Raw genomic sequence first — 7,542 nt, 5'->3', positions numbered from 1 at the left:
CACGTTCGGAGATACTTTTATAGAAATGTAGGTGATAAACGAAAACGAAGTTCATTAACCATTTACTGTTAATTTCCAAAATGAAATACACGTTAAACAAGATGCAACAAAGCATTTTCAACGAAAAAGAAAGACGCTGTCAAATTCGACATTACGTTTTTGAACATATTTCTTCGGTTGTGTTATTACTTAAATATGTCTAGTTATCGTGTTGTTTTAATAACGATTAACGTCCAATTGAGTTACACATATTTCTGTATCAGGTGGTCCTGTGGTTTGAAACGATGTCATTAGTTCACTACTAATTAGCGTAGGAATGGGGCGGATACACAAAACTTGCAACACAAACTCTTATACACATTAAAGAACCAAATATAAAATCTTCAAACGGATTTGAGATACACCAGAAGGTGATAAAGACACACGAACCAAACAACAAGTCAGAAAGCCAATTGAAAACATCAAGCGAGCATATACTAAATATTCACAAAAACTGACTGTCCGACTTTGATAAGAGCTCCTAGCGATGAAACTCACCAAAGTCTCAAGTGCACCAAATAGACGAATTACATGATAATGCTACCGTAAAAAAGTTTATTACATTATTTATCAACCACTGGTAGTTAACAAACCACAACGAAAAATACATCATCCATTGACTTTTCATCCCATTTACAGCACACGTGCACACTTCAAATATGCACACACACCATAAGCGAAGAATATGTTCTCAAACACGCTGCTATTTGCACGTAACGTAAAATTACGACGCACACCCACAATAATGTTATACATATTGTATACGGAAACAAACGATTGAAAACGCATAAATCGTTGGGCTCGGTATGAAGACAGCTCAAGACAATGAGAACAAAATATGTAAAGAAATTGAAAGTGTAGGAATGAGTGCATCACAAATTGAGGAATTAAAGTGGGAAAAGGCATTTTGTAATAAAGCTTCCTATGTACAACCTCACACGTGAATTCGTCCAATAGCCGCTCTATGCCTTCTTTGCTTTTCTGGGTTCATGATATTACACTGTTTACGGGTGCATACAAAAGTGTTTCTGTGATATTTCTAATTTTGAAAGGACAGTAACTAAGCGACGATGTTTAAACACTGAAAACACTATGGGTGTTATTCACCGCATTTTAATTCACCTACAAAGCTAACGTACGAAATCCTGTTGACTTTTCACGCCATTACAAGAGAAGAGACCAGAAGTTACGACTCTTCACGAATGTCTCGTTCTTCAAGCGTCGTATAAATATAACTTATAGTACACGTACTGCCTCCAAAATTTCGAATTCGAGGAGTCTCTAATCATTATATGACAAGCAAAAGAACGTTTAATAAGTTTAATTCATATGACTTAATGTTTTCACAACTGGTAAAATAAACGAAGATTGGCAAAGACACGATGTGGGACACGTTCCACCGTTAAGTTGTACAAAGAAACTTTTATTACACCATGCTTATTCCTTCCTTTTAAAACACTTTTTTATGTAACCATTCGTACACTTTCATTTCTTTTAAACATCTTTTCCACTTTTCATAAATTTAACTGACCCTATGCGTAAATTCAAGCCGAACAATGATATTAAAAGGTATTCACAAAATCTAATAAATTATACAATTTTCCTATATTCATTCGAACAGAATGTGAATACCAGTGCTGTAAGTAAAATGAAACTTAGATAGGTAGTAGGGCCAAATCAACCTTCTGCACGCGCAGTTTGTTGGTAACACGAGCCACAGATAAGCTTTATTTCACTTCTCTTTTGAACGTACGTTAAAACAATCCGTCACACATTTTCTGTGAATGTACGATGCCTGAGTGTTTGTGAACGCAATAAATTTCAAGGCAACTGATTTATGGCATCTCCATATTTTAGAGTTTCTTGCACTTTCTTTCTGTATGAAAGAAAACAACTGAAACTGGTTTGACAGAGAAACATATTTAACTTTTACATTTTTTTAATTGTTTTTCAAATTAACTACACTTTTACTTTCTCTTTTAATCAATGAAGGAGCTTCACTTTGTGTTAATATTAGTCTCAGGTGCAAAGTTGTATTAGGAAAACGTACAAATTTAAAGATAATGTTTAAAAAGGCCTACTCAAATATTAATGTGAACTGTCGGTCTTACGTTTTCACTACAACTCGAACTAGGAGTAAGCCCGAACATTGTAAGATATTCCCCATTCTGATATAAAGACAGCAGATTTATAAATAACAAAACTATTAAGAGAAAAGAGTTGCCGTTGCATCAGTATTGGTTAGACTAAGCAAACAACACTTGAAGTTTCTAGCTGAAGTTTTTAAAACAATCGTAAGAGTGGACGGTTTTTCTTTGCAAACTTTTCAAGAGATATTTAATAAATTTCATGAAAATATCCTAACCGAAGAGCGTTTAACGTCACGTCATATCATCTTAAGCTACTGGCATAAATAACGATTCTTGATGTCGGAATGATGACAAGAAAAATATAAATTTCATGACGGTTTTAGAAAGAAAGTAGCAAGCACTGTTTGAGAAAGAAATATCTACCATCATACATTTTAAAGAATCTTGTTGGTATTGTAAAGTTAGGTGTGTTCCGTATAAAATCGTTGCGAATTTAAAGCTAATGTGTGTTGCTAGCGAGTATCACTTTCTCATTTTTTATTGTGATTTGTTGGTGATAACTGACAAATAAGTCGAGATATATAATCGGAAAGACATTATGTGTGAAATAAGTACCGACCAAGAAACACCCAAAGCGGTTTAATGTGGGACGTACAGTTATGAATTCAAAATTTCACAAAACTGTAACCCACATTAAAATCACTGATAAGAAAATTACGTCACATATTCAGTCCTTCGGCAGAGAGGCCGCGTGTTTAGTGTTTACAAACGGAGCCTGATAAATGTATTTCCGTATTTTGGTGGAGGTAACTGATATCTATTTTGTTTGAAAGATGCTCTATTAAATAATATTATTTCAGGTTCAACATATGTGTGTAGTTGGTCACTGTTATATTACAAATTGTTGACTATCATAGGAAGGTGTACATAGAAATATGATTATGTCATAATTACTTAAAAACAGTGAGCCGTTATGAACGAATTAAATTTATCTTGATTTCTATTTGGACAATAAGTGAACCCGTTGGATTCAGCTGATTCTAAATTGTCATTTGTAAACGCGTCTCTCTCTAAGTGTATTTAAAGTGTTAAAAGGAGAGACTTTAGCTTTCTCAGTGCTCCTACGAGGAAGTGATTTGCTGTGGTGAAACGTCTACGACATCAGTATTGGAAGACACGTAACGAGTTACGTTTCTTAGTGAGTTTTCTCTACAAATCGAGAATGTTTCTCTTTCTTAGTGAACTTTAATCAAAGAACGATCTGGAATTTTAACGACCAGGTACAGGAAATAAAATGAATATTGAATACAAGCTTTAATGCGTAGGGGTAGTAACATATTCTTAATGTTTTTAATAAAAGTCTGCGAGTAAAACGTTCCTAGTGATTATTTGAAAATTTCCTGTCGGAGAAAGTATGAGAAGATGAGCTTCGTTTGCTGCACGTAGCTAAGGATGAATAGAAATTTTGTTTCTTATTATTCACTTACTTATTATCTCTTTCACAAACACAAAAGCATCACATTTTAAGAAAGTGTAAAATACCAGATAAGAGAAGAATGTAAATAATAAGTAACTATTATTAGAAAATGGTGAAGGAGGACGAGGTGGCCGAGAGGTTAAGGCGATGGACTGCTAATCCATTGGGCAATGCCCGCGTGGGTTCGAATCCCATCCTCGTCGCACGTTCGGAGATACTTTTATAGAAATGTAGGTGATAAACGAAAAGCGAAGTTCTTTAACCATTTACTGTTAATTTCCAAAATGAAATACACGTTAAACAAGATGCAACAAAGCAATTTCAACGATAAAGAAAGACGCTGTCAAATTCGACATTACGTTTTTGAACATATTTCTTCGGTTGTGTTATTACTTAAATATGTCTAGTTATCGTGTTGTTTTAATAACGATTAACGTCCAATTGAGTTACACATATTTCTGTATTAAGTGGTCCTGTGGTTTGAAACGATGTCATTAGTTCACTACTAATTAGCGTAGGAATGGGGCGGATACACAAAACTTGCAACACAAACTCTTATACACATTAAAGAACCAAATATAAAATCTTCAAACGGATTTGAGATACACCAGAAGGTGATAAAGACACACGAACCAAACAACAAGTCAGAAAGCCAATTGAAAACATCAAGCGAGCATATACTAAATATTCACTCACTGACTGTCCGACTTTGATAAGAGCTCCTAGCGATGAAACTCACCAAAGTCTCAAGTGCACCAAATAGACGAATTACATGATAATGCTACCGTAAAAAAGTTTATTACATTATTTATCAACCACTGGTAGTTAACAAACCACAACGAAAAATACATCATCCATTGACTTTTCATCCCATTTACAGCACACGTGCACACTTCAAATATGCACACACACCATAAGCGAAGAATATGTTCTCAAACACGCTGCTATTTGCACGTAACGTAAAATTACGACGCACACCCACAATAATGTTATACATATTGTATACGGAAACAAACGATTGAAAACGCATAAATCGTTGGGCTCGGTATGAAGACAGCTCAAGACAATGAGAACAAAATATGTAAAGAAATTGAAAGTGTAGGAATGAGTGCATCACAAATTCAGGAATCAAAGTGGGAAAAGGCATTTTGTAATAAAGCTTCCTATGTACAACCTCACACGTGAATTCGTCCAATAGCCGCTCTGTGCCTTCTTTGCTTTTCTGGGTTCATGATATTACACTGTTTACGGGTGCATACAAAAGTGTTTCTGTGATATTTCTAATTTTGAAAGGACAGTAACTAAGCGACGATGTTTAAACACTGAAAACACTATGGGTGTTATTCACCGCATTTTAATTCACCTACAAAGCTAACGTACGAAATCCTGTTGACTTTTCACGCCATTACAAGAGAAGAGACCAGAAGTTACGACTCTTCACGAATGTCTCCTTCTTCAAGCGTCGTATAAATATAACTTATAGTACACGTACTGCCTCCAAAATTTCGAATTCGAGGAGACTCTAATCATTATATGACAAGCAAAAGAACGTTTAATAAGTTTAATTCATATGACTTAATGTTTTCACAACTGGTAAAATAAACGAAGATTGGCAAAGACACGATGTGGGACACGTTCCACCGTTAAGTTGTACAAAGAAACTTTTATTACACCATGCTTATTCCTTCCTTTTAAAAACACACTTTTTATGTAACCATTCGTACACTTTCATTTCTTTTTAAACATCTTTTCCACTTTTCATAAATTTAACTGACCCTATGCGTAAATTCAAGCCGAACAATGATATTAAAAGGTATTCACAAAATCTAATAAATTATACAATTTTCCTATATTCATTCGAACAGAATGTGAATACCAGTGCTGTAAGTAAAATGAAACTTAGATAGGTAGTAGGGCCAAATCAACCTTCTGCACGCGCAGTTTGTTGGTAACACGAGCCACAGATAAGCTTTATTTCACTTCTCTTTTGAACGTACGTTAAAACAATCCGTCACACATTTTCTGTGAATGTACGATGCCTGAGTGTTTGTGAACGCAATAAATTTCAAGGCAACTGATTTATGGCATCTCCATATTTTTAGAGTTTCTTGCACTTTCTTTCTGTATGAAAGAAAACAACTGAAACTGGATTTGTCAGAGAAACATATTTAACTTTTACATTTTTTTAATTGTTTTTCAAATTAACTACACTTTTACTTTCTCTTTTAATCAATGAAGGAGCTTCACTTTGTGTTAATATTAGTCTCAGGTGCAAAGTTGTATTAGGAAAACGTACAAATTTAAAGATAATGTTTAAAAAAGGCCTACTCAAATATTAATGTGAACTGTCGGTCTTACGTTTTCACTACAACTCGAAGTAGGAGTAAGCCCGAACATTTTAAGATATTCCCCATTCTGATATAAAGACAGCAGATTTATAAATAACAAAACTATTAAGAGAAAAGAGTTGCCGTTGCATCAGTATTGGTTAGACTAAGCAAACAACACTTGAAGTTTCTAGCTGAAGTTTTTAAAACAATCGTAAGAGTGGACGGTTTTTCTTTGCAAACTTTTCAAGAGATATTTAATAAATTTCATGAAAATATCCTAACCGAAGAGCGTTTAACGTCACGTCATATCATCTTAAGCTACTGGCATAAATAACGATTCTTGATGTCGGAATGATGACAAGAAAAATATAAATTTCATGACGGTTTTAGAAAGAAAGTAGCAAGCACTGTTTGAGAAAGAAATATCCCCATCATACATTTTAAAGAACCTTGTTGGTATTGTAAAGTTAGGTGTGTTCCGTATAAAATCGTTGCGAATTTAAAGCTAATGTGTGTTGCTAGCGAGTATCACTTTCTCATTTTTATTGTGATTTGTTGGTGATAACTGACAAATAAGTCGAGATATATAATCGGAAAGACATTATGTTTGAAATAAGTACCGACCAAGAAACACCAAAAGCGGTTTAATGTGGGACGTACAGTTATGAATTCAAAATTTCACAAAACTGTAACCCACATTAAAATCACTGATAAGAAAATTACGTCACATATTCAGTCCTTCGGCAGAGAGGCCGCGTGTTTAGTGTTTACAAACGGAGCCTGATAAATGTATTTCCGTATTTTGGTGGAGGTAACTGATATCTATTTTGTTTGAAAAATGCTCTATTAAATAATATTATTTCAGGTTCAACATATGTGTGTAGTTGGTCACTGTTATATTACAAATTGTTGACTATCATAGGAAGGTGTACATAGAAATATGATTATGTCATAATTACTTAAAAAACAGTTAGCCGTTATGAACGAATTAAATTTATCTTGATTTCTATTTGGAGAATAAGTGAACCCGTTGGATTCAGCTGATTTTAAATTGTCATTTGTAAACGCGTCTCTCTCTAAGTGTATTTAAAGCGTTAAAAGGAGAGACTTTAGCTTTCTCAGTGCTCCTACGAGGAAGTGATTTGCTGTGGTGAAACATCTACGACATCAGTATTGGAAGACACGTAACGAGTTACGTTTCTTAGTGAGTTTTTCTCTACAAATCGAGAATGTTTCTCTTTCTTAGTGAACTTTAATCAAAGAACGATCTGGAATTTTTAACGACCAGGTACAGGAAATAAAATGAATATTGAATACAAGCTTTAATGCGTAGGGGTAGTAACATACTCTTAATTTTTTAATAAAAGTCTGCGAGTAAAACGTTCCTAGTGATTATTTGAAAATATCCTGTCTGAGAAAGTATGAGAAGATGAGCTTCGTTTGCTGCACGTAGCTAAGGATGAATAGAAATTTTGTTTCTTATTATTCACTTACTTATTATCTCTTTCACAAACACAAAAGCATCACATTTTAAGAAAGTGTAAAATACCAGATAAGAGAAGGAAGGTAAATAATAAGTAACTATTATTAAAAAATGGTGAAGGAG

At 34.1% G+C, this 7,542-nt stretch overlaps 1 non-coding gene across 1 annotated transcript; it reads left to right on the top strand.

Annotated features, from left to right (window-relative positions):
• Positions 1-3,727: 3,727 nt before the first annotated feature.
• TRNAS-GCU (transfer RNA serine (anticodon GCU)) lies at positions 3,728-3,809 on the top strand. The gene has a single exon. It is a non-coding gene; the product is annotated as a tRNA-Ser (tRNA).
• The last annotated feature ends 3,733 nt before the right edge of the window (positions 3,810-7,542 follow it).

This window comes from Tachypleus tridentatus, chromosome 8 (genome assembly GCF_004210375.1).
Source record: "Tachypleus tridentatus isolate NWPU-2018 chromosome 8, ASM421037v1, whole genome shotgun sequence".
Taxonomy (NCBI): domain Eukaryota; kingdom Metazoa; phylum Arthropoda; class Merostomata; order Xiphosura; family Limulidae; genus Tachypleus; species Tachypleus tridentatus.
The sequence above is the reverse complement of the archived record's forward strand: the minus strand, read 5'-3'. Positions and strand labels throughout refer to the sequence as shown.